General features: G+C 41.5%; 2 non-coding genes across 2 annotated transcripts; both read left to right on the top strand.

Moving 5' to 3' along the window:
* Positions 1 to 15,011: 15,011 nt before the first annotated feature.
* trnak-uuu (transfer RNA lysine (anticodon UUU)) lies at positions 15,012 to 15,084 on the top strand. The gene has a single exon. It is a non-coding gene; the product is annotated as a tRNA-Lys (tRNA).
* Positions 15,085 to 15,206: 122 nt separating this feature from the next.
* Positions 15,207 to 15,288, top strand: trnas-aga (transfer RNA serine (anticodon AGA)). The gene has a single exon. It is a non-coding gene; the product is annotated as a tRNA-Ser (tRNA).
* The last annotated feature ends 897 nt before the right edge of the window (positions 15,289 to 16,185 follow it).

The following is a 16,185-nucleotide window of genomic DNA, read 5'->3' as shown; positions in this document are numbered from 1 at the left end:
ATAAGTCCTAACAATTCCTAACACAGGTCCTAACAATCCTAAATTACGTCCTAACAGTTCCGAACAGCGGGTCCTAACAGTTCCGAACAGCGGGGCAAAACAGCCATTGGCTGGACGGGCCAAAACAGTCATTGGCCGAAACATAGTCTCGTGACCACCGTCATAAAGAGCGACGGCGCGAAAAGGACTCGTCATTCACCCCATCACTACCTGAGACGGTTTTGTGTTTTGATGCAGGCAAGTACAGTTTAATTAACATTTTAACGTGAAAGAGAAAAATTATCTATTCGTTGGACATTACAGTTCAAACTCGGTTTAGGTTGCACACGTTTAATTCAGCTATCTTTATTTGTAATTCGTTGTTTTAACACTTATATAGAGTTCGGAGGCCATGTTTTGATATAGTGATATAAATCGCGGCCTTCATACTGCAAAAGCTTAGCCGGACTGGTTTAAGATAACAGTATATGGACTATAAATGAGGATAATAATTCCTATGATGATTAATGTTAAAATACAGAGTGGTGACTTGTTTTGTATTAACCATAGAGTGTACAAATAAAACCGTAATAAAAAGCCTAATAACTTTAGAAACTAATTATGTTATAATTTTTACATAATGAACTGCTTTATTTTTACTCTCTGTTGCTTTTTACTGTTTTCAATTTATTAGTTTTTTTTTTCAATCGCTAACAAGCGCTTACCCATACTTCAGATAATTTTTCTAAACTCTTAAAACAGACTCACACCCACAAAACACAATTGGCCAAATGGACGATTTTCTTCTCAAAAACACATTTTGAAAAACACACTCTTCATTTCAAAATAGAACACATCTTTCTCTGCATACACTAACTTTACCAAAACACTGAAAATCTGACTCAGACTCAGAATGAAATTATTCTGTCAAAGAATAACACTTGTTTTCACGTCACAAGGTACATGCAGTCAATCAAAGTACACCCAGTTTCAAAATACTGGCTATTGTTGACATTACAAAAACTTCATAGACTTTAGTGTTTCAGTTTGAAAAACATGCAAAACATGCAGTCCACCGTTTTTACACAACATTTCTTGGTTGGGAATTGTATGACGCTGCAAGGCACCAATCCACAAACGACATGCCCCTTTCAGCCTGCTTGTAGTCGTGGCCGTACCCTCCGGCGAATGGACAGCCTAACTATTCCTAACCATTTGTTACAAGTCCTAACACAAGTCCTAACACAATCTAAATAAGTCCTAACAATTCCTAACACAATCTAAATAAGTCCTAACAATTCCTAACACAGGTCCTAACAATCCTAAATTACGTCCTAACAGTTCCGAACAGCGGGTCCTAACAGTTCCGAACAGCGGGGCAAAACAGCCATTGGCTGGACGGGCCAAAACAGTCATTGGCCGAAACATAGTCTCGTGACCACCGTCATAAAGAGCGACGGCGCGAAAAGGACTCGTCATTCACCCCATCACTACCTGAGACGGTTTTGTGTTTTGATGCAGGCAAGTACAGTTTAATTAACATTTTAACGTGAAAGAGAAAAATTATCTATTCGTTGGACATTACAGTTCAAACTCGGTTTAGGTTGCACACGTTTAATTCAGCTATCTTTATTTGTAATTCGTTGTTTTAACACTTATATAGAGTTCGGAGGCCATGTTTTGATATAGTGATATAAATCGCGGCCTTCATACTGCAAAAGCTTAGCCGGACTGGTTTAAGATAACAGTATATGGACTATAAATGAGGATAATAATTCCTATGATGATTAATGTTAAAATACAGAGTGGTGACTTGTTTTGTATTAACCATAGAGTGTACAAATAAAACCGTAATAAAAAGCCTAATAACTTTAGAAACTAATTATGTTATAATTTTTACATAATGAACTGCTTTATTTTTACTCTCTGTTGCTTTTTACTGTTTTCAATTTATTAGTTTTTTTTTTTCAATCGCTAACAAGCGCTTACCCATACTTCAGATAATTTTTCTAAACTCTTAAAACAGACTCACACCCACAAAACACAATTGGCCAAATGGACGATTTTCTTCTCAAAAACACATTTTGAAAAACACACTCTTCATTTCAAAATAGAACACATCTTTCTCTGCATACACTAACTTTACCAAAACACTGAAAATCTGACTCAGACTCAGAATGAAATTATTCTGTCAAAGAATAACACTTGTTTTCACGTCACAAGGTACATGCAGTCAATCAAAGTACACCCAGTTTCAAAATACTGGCTATTGTTGACATTACAAAAACTTCATAGACTTTAGTGTTTCAGTTTGAAAAACATGCAAAACATGCAGTCCACCGTTTTTACACAACATTTCTTGGTTGGGAATTGTATGTCCACATGTACAGTAACTTTACTTTTTTCCAGCCTCTCTTAGTGAAAGACCGTGGTTGATTACATGGTCAATGATAGTGGCACGGATTTCATCACTGACTACTGTTCTTGCAGCCCTTGGAATGCCACCACCACACATTCTTACACCTTTACCTTGCCCTCTCCTTGGGCTTTCTCTTCTCCCTGGCCCTGCTCCTCTCACTTCACCTCTCATCTCTCACTGCACCCCTCACTGCACCTCTCACTGCACCCCTCACTGCATCTCACCTCTCACTGCATCTCACCTCTCACTGCACACTGCACCCCTCACTGCACCTCTCACTGCATCTCACCTCTCACTGCACCCCTCACTGCATCTCACCTCTCACTGCATCTCACCTCTCACTGCATCTCACCTCTCACTGCATCTCACCTCTCACTGCATCTCACCTCTCACTGCATCTCACCTCTCACTGCATCTCACCTCTCACTGCATCTCACCTCTCACTGCACACTGCACCCCTCACTGCACCTCTCACTGCATCTCACCTCTCACTGCACCTCACCTCTCACTGCACCTCACCTCTCACTGCACCTCTCACTGCACCTCACCTCTCACTGCACCTCACCTCTCACTGCACCTCACCTCTCACTGCACCACTCACTGCACCCCACCTCTCACTGCACCTCACCTCTCACTGCACCTCACCTCTCACTGCACCACTCACTGCACCCCACCTCTCACTGCACCTCACCTCTCACTGCACCTCTCACTGCACCTCACCTCTCACTGCACCTCACCTCTCACTGCACCTCTCACTGCACCTCACCTCTCACTGCACCTCTCACTGCACCTCACCTCTCACTGCACCTCACCTCTCACTGCACCTCACCTCTCACTGCACCACTCACTGCACCCCACCTCTCACTGCACCTCTCACTGCACCCCTCACTGCACCCCTCACTGCATCTCACCTCTCACTGCACCTCTAACTGCACCTCTCACTGCACCTCTCACTGCACCCCTCACTGCATCTCACCTCTCACTGCACCTCTAACTGCACCTCTCACTGCACCTCTCACTGCACCACTCACTGCACCCCTCACAGCATCTCACCTCTCACTGCACCTCACGTCTCACTGCACACTGCACCTCTCACTGCACCTCTCACTGCACCCCTCATTGCACCAATTTGAATTTAGTGCAACGTAATCATTCATTCTATTTACCATAGTTTAAAAATTGTCTTTTAACATGGTTAAATTAACAAACATACGTAATTTGACAACCATCCATGTGTAAAATCCCTCTTCTACATAAAATTTGTCTTAAATGTTTTCCCCTAAGCCTTTTCTTTAAATTTCATTTCATTTGTATCTCTCTGAAGTTGTTCTCAAGTTGTCTCGTATTTACCCTGTTGTTTCATATTTATAGACATGACTAAGACTGGTAAACCAGACTCATACTGGCATGACATCATGTGCAAGTATGCCCAAGGGAAGTACCACTTCTCAACAGGCAAGAAGCCAGGGGCGAAGAAGTGGAAGCATGCCTTGGAAAGAATTAATAACTGTCCATTACACAAACAGACCTGTGCATATGATATATTTGGGAAAATAATCACTTGCAAATGTGGTTATCATAAGGTATGTAATGAATGTGATTATTTTACCTATGCTGGTGATCATTACTAATTTAAAAACATTTTTTAATAAGAGAAAAATGTTCATTATTTGAGCTGTAAAGCCTGACATGAAATAATAGTCAGAAAAAGGTGTGTGTGTATATATATATATATATATATATATATATATATATATAATGCGCACAAACTGAGCAAAGCTGTGCAATTTAGTGCAAATGCTGTCAGTACACTAGATTAATTTCTTAGCTTTTAATGTAAATCAGTGAGGTCTTTATAATGGTATAACAGGTTACTTGAATAAAATGCATATAAATGTCAATTTAACTCGCAGTAAAAAGATGCCTGCACAAAGACCTGAAGGTGGGTGTTTTTACAATTCTACTTAAAGGTGTATTACTTTCCTTAAAGAACAACAACCTATGAATCAGACGACAGTTTGCATGTAGTAATTGTGTACAACATGTTTTTCAGCAAAGTTTTGATTTTGATAATTTGCAGATTTTGAAACCTAGGGAAAACACTAATCCTAGGGAAAACACTAATGCTTTTTTTACAGTCAGCAGAGCAGACAGTGTTAGGCATGCAAGCAGGACCACAGAGCAGTGCAGGCATGCAAGCAGGACCACAGAGCAGTGCAGGCATGCAAGCAGGACCACAGAGCAGTGCAGGCATGCAAGCAGGACCACAGAGCAGTGCAGGCATGCAAGCAGGACCACAGAGCAGTGCAGGCATGCAAGCAGGACCACAGAGCAGTGCAGGCATGCAAGCAGGACCACAGAGCAGTGCAGGCATGCAAGCAGGACCACAGAGCAGTGCAGGCATGCAAGGAGGACCACAGAGCAGTGCAGGTGCAAAACCTGCCTCATGGAGCAGTGCAGGTGCGCAGGCAAGACCAGCCTCATGGAGCAGTGCAGGTGCGCAGGCAAGACCAGCCTCATGGAGCAGTGCAGGTGCGCAGGCAAGACCAGCCTCATGGAGCAGTGCAGGTGCGCAGGCAAGACCAGCCTCATGGAGCAGTGCAGGTGCGCAGGCAAGATCAGTCCCAGAGAGCAGTGCAGGTGCTCAGGCAAGACCAGCCTCATGGAGCAGTGCAGGTGCTCAGGCAAGACCACTGAGCAGTGCAGGCGCAAAACCAGCCCCAGAGAGCAGTGCAGGCTCAAGATCAGTCCCAGAGAGCAGTGCAGGCTCAAGATCAGTCCCAGAGAGCAGTGCAGGCTCAAGATCAGTCCCAGAGAGCAGTGCAGGCTCAAGATCAGTCCCAGAGAGCAGTTCTTCAATAAAGTGTGGTCTTTGTGGTGAAGACATTGATGTGGACTGTTTCTCCGAACATCTGTCAGATTACCATGTCCAAGAATGTTGTGACCAGTGTGGTGCAAAAGTCTGGGGTGCGGTTGGACTTCTTCACCACATTGAAACTAATCATCCTTGTACCAGTCTTGCAGGGACAGAATCTGTGGATCCACCAACACCTTCTCCAACAACATCATTTACTGAATCACCCGCATACATTGAAGAGCAGCAAGGCGTTCCACAAACTGCACCTCAAACACCATCCATGGAAATTAACCTGAGGCCTCCAGTAGTGAATTGGGTGAGTTTTCTCCCCAAACAGTTCTGTCGAGTTATTAAGCCAGCAGACCAGAAGTGGATCGCGCAGTGTCTATATGACGCCACAGGACGACTTAAGCAGCAGTTTTCTCAAAACTGGTTTCATCCACCAAGTCCCAGCAAGCCTACAACTTCACCTCCTGATCCTAACACCTACTTTAGACAGCGTATGTTTCTGTGGGCCCCAATGAGAATGTGGGGTATTCCTCTGAAGTGCACACAGTGCAATAGGAAGATGCACCATTGAGGAATCTACACAAAAGTGAGGGAAGTCATTGATATTGACTCGAGATATTATTTAATTGGAGTAGACTACCCTCGCTGCAGTAAGTGTAAGATTCCTGTCTGCCCTTGGAGTTCGGAGATCCTCAAACAACTAGATCCCTCCCACAGAAACAAATTCCCCGCTGTTCTTACCACTCACCTTGCACTTGACAGGAAGTGTGTGATTTTGTTGAAGCCTAGAACTGCTGGGAACAGCTCCAGTTTCTTGCAGCAGGCGCTTGAAGAAGTTCACAGCGAGGAGTGGGCAAGACGTACCATTAACTATCTGACAGACTGTGAATTTCACAAAAAGAAATGTGCCCTGACACAGGCTGAAGTGGTATATCAGCAGCCACCGCCTTTTTGCCCCCTACCTCTGGCACAGTGGTTTGAGACGGTTCATGCCAACGAGATCCTGAGTCACATTGATGAGCTAAAGGGTGTAATAACATCAACATATGGTAGCATCCTGAAGCTTGATTCTACCAAAAAGGTAAATGTATATAAAAAGAGGCAAATGCATGTTAATTTCAACTTGATGTTCAGAGATTTTTATCTGATTGTAATGTTTGTGTATTTATATAGATAACTAAAAAGCTTGCTGGTGGCATTGCGGACACTGCTACATGGATGACCAATGTTGGCAATGAGTTTGGCCAAGTCCTGAACTGTGTCCTAACCACTGGTGAGGGAGCTGGCATAGATGACTTGTGTCAGGGCATCGTAAAGCTGGGGAGGATGCTGGGGAGCCAGAGCCAGCTGTGATTTACGTTGACCGGTACTGCTGCAGCGAGACAGGTTTGTTACATTAAGTCTTTACCTAATATGAATGTGTTTGTATTTCTAATTCATATTAGCAACCATTTCAGGCATGTTTCTAAATTACTAAAAACTAAATTTCATTCCTGTACATGGTTTTTCTAGGTGTTTGTTCATATTCTTTAAGAACACTCATAAAGAGAATTTTTAGAACTATTTACTATAGAAATTTATATTTTTTTAGATCTATTTACAATGGTTCTAAAATTCTTAATTTCTATTTACAGTAGCAATTTACTATGAGAACCCTGTTCAGTGTTTGCAATCAAGTAGACAAAAGCTTATGTAAAACAGCATTATTATATTTCTTTAATGATGCAAATGTAAATCTGAGAAAACAATCACTCCTTGTTTCTCATTGGTGTAGGCGTGACTCCAGTTCTTACCTGGTTCCGACCATGGAATATCACAGTGCGACTTGATGTGTTCCACTTCATGCGGCGGTTTACTGCTGGCCTTACAACGGAGCACCATCCACTGTATGGCACTTTCTGCTCCAAGTTGTCCAGCTGTATATTTGAATGGGACAAGGATGACATCTCTCGTCTTAAAGAGGCGAAAAAGACCATGCTTTTAAAAAAACATGGGGGTCATATTTCAACAGAGGCCCAAATCCTGTCAAGCATCACCTCCAGTGAGCTGGCCAAGCACTGCAGGAGGAGGACACGCGGAGTTGAAGAAACTTGTGTCTTGATACAAGGACTGCTGGACTCCATGTGGGAACTGACCGACACCACTGGTTTGCGCCTCATCAATCCAGAGAGCATGACACGTGTGTGGGAGGTACAGCAGAAACACTTACCTTGCATCCAAGATCCACCCGGTGTTCAGTTGTACACAAAACTGGGCTCCGGTTTACAGAAGGGTGACAAGGTTCTGGATGTACTGAGGTGTGGCAGAGGGTCCTCCTCTCTGGAAAGCTTCCATCGCCACCAGTGCACTTTTATTCCAGGTAAATTGAAATTATAAAACAATATTATGCATATATTTAAATAGTGTTGTCACAATACTGAAGTTGCTGACTTCGAAAATTAAAGGCACCAAATTGGAAACAAACCTTTTTCTTAGGCCTGGTGGTTCTGAGTGGGGGGTTATATAATAGTATTTTAATCATGTGAAACATTGTCTTTCAGGTTGGAGATGTAATGCACTACATACGCAGATGTACATGCTTGAGGGTGCATCTAGGTGGAACATCAACCGAGCTCATCAAGCTGTGGACATGAGTGGTACATCACTTACTAAAATGTATGATGTACGTTTAATGTCCCACATGAATGTCCTCAGCAACAGAGTCCTTGGATGTGCACTCCTGCCAGAATTCAAACCTCCTGGGAAACCCACTGGTAAGATTCACCATTGTACACACTATTACGATAGTGATTCCAGGCATCACTGTGTGTTTTAAAAGGCTTTGCATGCTGCCTGAACGCTAACCAATCAGACCATCGTTTTCATGACTGATCATTGCTGTAAAGGTGCTTGTTCCTAGTTATAAGATATGTCAGTTTGTGAAGTTGAAGTGTATTTGTTTTAGTTTTTCTTTTGTGATTTTTGCTTTTACATTTTTCATGTTAATCGCAAAATAGATTTTTCATTAGCAACACTACATTCATCACATGCACTGTAGCCTACTGCTTTAGCCTGATATATAGCTCTTATTACAAAATGTTTATTGAATCTTTATGGCAGATGAGCGTATAGCTGTGGAGTACTTGCTGGCACAGTCTGACAGAGGAGACCTGCTTTCTCCACTGGAGCAACATGAAATCGCCTTGCCAGAGATGGAGGTTGAAGTTCAGGAGGATGAGTGTCTGGATGTCACAATATGTGATGCGGCAGACCTCAATTTGGGCACACACACCCTTGCAAGTTCCAGCAGTCATGGTGATTCATTGATCTCACCTCTGGTAATGTCAATTTTCTTGATCGTTTTGAATTAAAATTACATAGGAATGTTAATGTTTTTAGGAGCAATGAATGAGTTGCTTCATGATTAAACGTTCATTTAATTAAAAGATTAATAATAGTCAATTTGAACAGTCAATTTTGTAACTGAAGTTTATTCTTCTCTTTAAAATGTTTTAAAAAAATCTAGGAAACCAGTGTGCCAAGTGGTGGCTCTTACAGTCCTGACATTGAAGACATTTCCTGTGCTGGGCCCAGCACACCAGCTCCGGTAAAGTTTCTAATACCTGATGCTTGTAATTTGTGAATGGTTTATCAAAGTATCAAAATAATTTCCTAATCCAGGATTCTGTTTTTGTTTCCATTTCTAGGACAGTAGATGTGATTCAAGGGGTGTTCCTGGATGGGAGGCAGTGGATAACCTGGCAGGCTATCTCGTCAGTCTCAACCGCACGATCACTGGTTTATCAACTAACGAGATAGCAGAGATCTTGCGGTTGTATTCGTATTTGCATACCATTGATCAGTCCCCCTCCAAGTATTCCCTTAAGTGCAAGAAAAAGACCTTGGAAGGTCCTTGGAGAGCTTCTCGGAAGCGTAGTGGCTCAGCCCCTGGTCAGCAAGCAGCTGAGAGGTGAGTTAAATTGTAGTGCACCGGTGTTAAATTTGAGTCTTGTTGAATGCTCCCTGTATAATTTAATTCCTTTCAAAGGTTAAAAATACTTTAAAAAAACTGTTTTGATGAGATCCAGGATAGATCATAAAGTCTATCTCTCATTGCCATACAATTCCAAAACATAATCAGTCTATATGTTTACAAAGCTATAATGAACCATAGAATACTAATCATACATAATACAATCATGCATCTTTTTATTCACAGACTGTTCATGACTCATGGTCAGGCTGCCCAGAGACCTGATGCCAACAGGGTTTCAGAATGTGTTGCACTCAAGCTTCTGAAGGAATTCAGGGAAGCCAGAAATAGGCCTAAAGATAACAAGGGCAAAACCTTTCCCATTCCTCAGGCAATTGTGATGATTTATAGCCACATCAAGCAGCTGCTTGAAGACTGCAGAGAGCTACTAGACCAGGGGCCGTATTCACAAAGAATTTTATTTTACCACTAGGAGTACTCCTAAATCCCATTAAAATATTTTAGCTAGGAGTTTTCTCTTAAAAGTTATTCACAACGCCTTTCAGACCTACTCTTAGTAAGGAAAAATGACAACTCCTAAACTAAGAGTGAGTCTTCGTTGCTATGGATGACGTCAATTCTCATGCACGAGTTTCCTCGCAATGATCACGGTGATTGGTTGTTAGATGACAGGGCCGTCATGCGGAACATAACACAGACACAACAAATCATGGAATTACGACATCTAAATATGTCTGGGTCCTACACAAAATAATAATAGTAATGTCATCGAAATGCATATATAATGACATGTTTGTGCAGGCCCCAGTGAAGTGTAATTCTAAAAAGGCAGAGAGAGAGAGAAAAGTGGTGAATTAAATTAAATTAAGGTAGCCTAATACCCTAATGAAACCGCCACGGCGCCACTTGCCTAATAATGAAAAACGACACTTGCATTATCACTTGCTTGGTTAATTGACATCCTATTAGTATAGAAGCTTGTTTCCGCCACTGAATAAAAATAAATTAAAATAATTGCGACTTTTTATCTCACAATTGCGAGATATGAAGTCAGAATTGTGAGAAATAAAGTCGCAGTTGTGAGATAAAAAGTCGCAATTAGCTTTTTTATTTTTCATTCTGTGGCGGAAACAAGCTTCCATAGCCTAAATAGACTACTTAAAGCAAGTATTTGCTCCTATTGAAGTAATGTAATAGTTGAATGACGGTGGATTATGAACTCGCCAAAACGGAAAAGAAAGCCCAACTGGACGCAGGATCAGTTAGTGCTGGAAAACTGGCCCAGTTGGTGCTGAAAAAAAATAAAAAATAAAAGGGAAATTCGACACTGGGATATCAAGTAAAACAAAGCGTGAGACATGGGAGAGAATATGTTTACAGATCAATGCAGCATTCCCGCTTGTGTGGCGGACCCCGGACGACTGCGAGAGGCGGTGGTATGCGCTACAATCCTTTGTGAATAGGTCTTAGTGAGTTAGGAGTCCTCCCTACTTCTTTTAAGCTGTCCCAGACTTAGGTGCTACTTTTAGGGCTAAAATGCTTCGTGAATTACTTTTAGTGAAAAAAATTAGGAGTCCTAAAGTTAGGAGTGACACGCCCATTATCTTTAGGAGTTGCTACTAAATTCGCCAGTTAGGAGCTACTTTTAGCCTTAAAATTCTTTGTGAATACGGCCCCAGACCAACTTGGTGCTAGTTACTATAAACAACACCACAGTGTCTTCATGGTGAGTTGGATTTCAGCTTCCTAAATTCACTTCAGTAATATGAAATCTATTCCTATGATGAACGACTGCACTTCTGAAATAATAAATCTTTTGAACTATTCTCTATTCCACATGTATTTGTATATAACATACATTAAATGTATACATTGTTTTCAGACACCGTCTCATTTTGAAACTTGCAACCTTTTATATGTCTGCCAAAAAAAGGATTTAAAAAATTTGGTAATAAATGCATACATTGTTTCACAAAAGCTTTTCAGAAATTCAGAATGTTACGGTTTAGAATACGTTATTGCTTATTACACAGCTTTCTGAAATGCTTGATTCTGATTTGTCAGTTGAGACATTCCACAGTCTGTTTTTCTCTGATAATGTTCACAAAGTGCGAAGTTCATCAATTACGAAATGAGGTCAATTCGGCTATAAATCAGCTGTAATGTTATCAGTTTAGTTATTGTCCAATAATGTCAGTATAGTCAAATTGATAATATTGCTGAATGTTAAAGGAACACGCTGACTTTTTGGGACTTTAGCTTATTCACCGTATCCCCCAGAGTCAGATAAGTCCATACATACCCTTCTAATCTCCGTGCGTGCTGTAACTCTTTCCGACGCCCCCACCGCTGGCCTAGCTTAGCACAAATACTGGAGGTAAATGGCTCCATCTAGCATACTGCTCCCAATAAGTGACAAAATAACATCAACATTTTCCTATTTACATGTTGTGATTTGTATAGCAACAGTGTGTACAAATAACAAGGCCATATGAGACGCAGGCTTCTTCTAACCATATACATACTGGGAAGTATATTCTCAGAAGGTTAAGCACTGCTACTTGGACGGAGTGATTTACTCGCAGCACCTGAGAACTGGTGAGGAGCAGAGAGTTTGCTCAGAGTTGGAGTAAATCACTCCACAGAAGTAGCAGTGCTTCGGAGATACGGTGAATAAGCTAAAGTCCCAAAAAGTCGGCGTGTTCCTTTAATGCTGAAGTATCCAAGTGATGGATCGTTTTTGAATAGTTTAGTGTACATAGTTTATAAAAACAAATCAGTAGAGATGTTTTGTAAATGTACTGTGGGTAAAGCTAAAAATGTCTGTTATTCTTTCCCAGGCTTCTCGACAGACAGAAAAGAACTGACCGGGACACCTTGCTACAAGGAGTGGAGCTTCCCCAGCCTGTTGGTTTGGCAAAGGAGCCACTGCCAAAGCCTAGAGAACTCCCATCTGCACCTGTTGAACATGGACATGTTGCCATTGAGTTCCAGGAGCCTGAAAATCGGGAGGGTGAGGCAGTTATACGCCAACGTAAATGTGCACGAACTGGAACTGCAGTGTCTTCTATCACGCACACAGACACTGGGCTTGTAGACACATCTCCATCTGGCACAGACTGGCCTGGGGCCCAGCACTTTCCTGGGTGGCATGTCTGGCCTGGGAATTCTGATTTGTCTTTTCCACCATCGCACTCTCAGGGTTGGTCGTCTTTTCCACCAGGCCAACCGCCATCAGTTCCACCATCGCACTCTCAGGGTTGGTCGTCTTTTCCACCAGGCCAACCGCCATCAGTTCCACCATCGCACTCTCAGGGTTGGTCGTCTTTTCCACCAGGCCAACCGCCATCAGTTCCACCATCGCACTCTCAGGGTTGGTCGTCTTTTCCACCAGGCCAACAGCCATCGGTTCCACCATCGCACTCTCAGGGTTGGTCTTCTCTTCAGCCGTGCCAACAGCCATCGGTTCCACCATCGCACTCTCAGGGTTGGTCGTCTTTTCCACCAGGCCAACCGCCATCAGTTCCACCATCGCACTCTCAGGGTTGGTCGTCTTTTCCACCAGGCCAACAGCCATCGGTTCCACCATCGCACTCTCAGGGTTGGTCTTCTCTTCAGCCGTGCCAACAGCCATCGGTTCCACCATCGCACTCTCAGGGTTGGTCTTCTCTTCAGCCGTGCCAACAGCCATCGGTTCCACCATCGCACTCTCAGGGTTGGTCTTCTCTTCAGCTGTGCCAACAGCCATCGGTTCCACCATCGCACTCTCAGGGTTGGTCGTCTTTTCCACCAGGCCAACAGCCATCAGTTCCACCACCTCCTCAGAACCGACAGCGTGCATGGAGACAGCACAAGGCAGCACTTGAGGATCAAGAGCGTGTGGCAAGAGGGGAGCCACCAAAGAAGCGTCACACAAAGGAACATTACCATTATGAGTGTAAAATATGTGGCCAATCAAAAAGTAAACTCACTGGCCATTCCCAGGTTAGAGGAAAGTGGTACTGTCCAGCAGCTGGCCAGACCATTGCAGAGTGGAAAGAGTCTCTTTAGGATTTATTTTGTCTTTCATTCACAATTATATTTAATTTTTTATTTTTTATAATTGTGATAATTTTAATTTTAGAAAATTTTATATAATTTTATAAAACTTTAAATTTTACGTTAGTGCATTAAGTACATTTGAAGGAAAGCTCTTAAAAATATGTTTATGTATATATATTTTATATATAACAATTTTTTCTACATTTTTATTAAACTATTTGTTGAAGTTATATTATTACTATTATTATATCTAGCCATTGCAATTGTGTGAGTGTGTATGTGTATCTAAATGGCTAATTATTATTAATATTATTATTATTATAAAACTACCAAAAATACTAATTATATATATATTATTATTCATTTATCAAACTATTTGTAATTGTACTACGTTTTTATTATCATTACATGTAGCTATTTAAATTTGTATTTATTATAAAGTTATATAGATTTGAGCTTTTATTTGTGAATGTGTATATATTATTATTATTATTATATGTAATGTATATATTATTATTATGAAACCAAATTTGTGGTAGTGTTTATTATATATGAAACCATTTTAATTATATATATATATATATATATATATATATATATATATATATATATATATATTCCTTCTATTGTAAATGTTGGATTTGAGACTTTGTGGTAGTGATTGTATAATAAATAATCGTATTTACATATATTTGTACTTGTATATATTTTTTTATTTTTTTATTACATATAACGTGCGTTACATTCGAGCTTTTGGAATAAACTATGTTTGTGCAAAGTATGTTGTACATTTTATTCTTGCAAATTGTTTTTTAATTGGGTAAAATAGGTCTAAAATGCGTCTAAATGTGTAAAATAGGTCTAAATATTGACTTTTCTATCATTTATTTTTAATTTTTTACATTTTTACACGTACATTCACACATTTGACAGACACTTTTATCCAAAGCAACTTAAATAGCATTTCAAGGAACACATTTTACATTATCAGTTCTTGCTTTCCCTGGGACTCGAACCCATGACTTTGGCGCCTTTTCCCCCTTCTTTCCCCCCCTCTTTGGCGTTTTTTTTCCTTCTTGCCCCAGATTTTCTGGGTGCCATTGAAATTGAGCTCCATGTCGCCACCTGTCCTCACCCCGTCCTTCAGACTACTCTTTTTGTGCACGGCGCGTGCCCTTGATGTGCTCTGGATGTTCGAGTGAATTGAAACTGGGACCTTCTTTGAAAGCACGAGCTTTCAGGTTCGAACCCTTAGAGAAAAGACTGAAAACGAAATGCTCCTATTTATGTGGGAAGAATCTTGCTTCAGAGAGAATATGGTGCGTGTATATTTTCTAATCGCTAGGTGTCAGTACACTCGCTGGCTGTTACCTAGAGTGCCGCGGGCTTGCTATTTGCTACGAACAACTGCGCCTTTGACACAAGTTTACAATAACGATAAGAGCGCGGCAAGTCAACAGCATTGAAGCGTGTGAAGAGGTTTTCCAGACAAGTAGCAGTGAGTTTTTGTTCTTTTTCCTAGCATTATTTTCCTTTAATTACTATTATCATCAGTCTAATAGGCTGCATTCCCACTAATTTGCAAATATATTTTGACATAGCAGACGTTTTGACGGCCATTCTGAATCTTCGAAGAAGGAAACGCAAAGCATTGGAGGACACTCTTTTTTCTGCGCCAATACGATTCATTTTGCTGTGCGTTCCGATACAGCACGCACACTTCTCGAGCAAGAGCCCGGATAGCTCAGTCGGTAGAGCATCAGACTTTTATTCTGAGGGTCCAGGGTTCAAGTCCCTGTTCGGGCGAACGAGCGTCTTTTTGTGGAGCGGTACGTTTTGTTGTTGAGTTCTTGCTGATCTACACTGGCCTCCGGCAGCGACGCTGCAAGGCACCAATCCACAAACGACATGCCCCTTTCAGCCAGCTTGTAATCGTGGCCGAGTGGTTAAGGCGATGGACTAGAAATCCATTGGGGTCTCCCCGCGCAGTTTCGAATCCTGCCGACTACGTTGACAGCATGAGCCTGCTTTAGTGTGTAAACTTCTGGAGGCCTAGCTTAAACTTTATAAAAGGAAAAACAGAATCCTTTTCTTTTCAGTGACTTCTTCTCCAGAGTCACTGTTACAGGATTACCCTTGAAAAGAGTTATGTCGGTAAGAAACAGTTTTGTCTGCAAGCTAAAGATGACAAGGCCCCTTTGTATTCAAGGACACGTCAGGTAGACTGGTAGCTCGCCGTGATCGTATAGTGGTTAGTACTCTGCGTTGTGGCCGCAGCAACCCAGGTTCGAATCCGGGTCACGGCAAGATTTTCTGGGTGCCATTGAAATTGAGCTCCATGTCACCACCTCTCCTCACCCCGTCCTTCAGACTTCTCTTTTTGTGCACGGCGCGTGCCCTTGATGTGCTCTGGATGTTCGAGTGAATTGAAACTGGGACCTTCTTTGAAAGCACAAGCTCTCAGGTTCGAACCCTTAGAGAAAAGATTGAAAACGAAACGCTCCTATTTATTTCGGAAGAATCTTGCTTCAGAGAGAATATGGTGCGTGTATATTTTCTAATCGCTAGGTGTCAGTACACTCGCTGGCTGTTACCTAGAGTGCCGCGGGCTTGCTATTTGCTACAAACAGGGGCGCAACTACCCAGTGTTAGAGGGGTATGCAGCAACAATTTTGGCGCCCCCCCCAATATACACACACATATCATATATATATATATATATATATATATATATAATCATATTGTGTGTAGCTGTCATTTGTATCAAAATGATCATCCATCAAATCTTCCTTATCCCAGAAAATGTTCTTTTTTTCTTTGCAAATCCCTCTACTTGTGACAATGACAACAATGATGACATAAATTATGTCAGTGAACAAAAAAAAAAAAAACAGAAACAGATTTTGT

This window comes from Siphateles boraxobius, unplaced genomic scaffold (assembly GCF_051911475.1).
Source record: "Siphateles boraxobius isolate OS27281-9 unplaced genomic scaffold, OSU_SipBor_1 6, whole genome shotgun sequence".
Lineage (NCBI taxonomy): Eukaryota > Metazoa > Chordata > Actinopteri > Cypriniformes > Leuciscidae > Siphateles > Siphateles boraxobius.
This window is presented reverse-complemented; position numbering and strand designations above follow the sequence as displayed.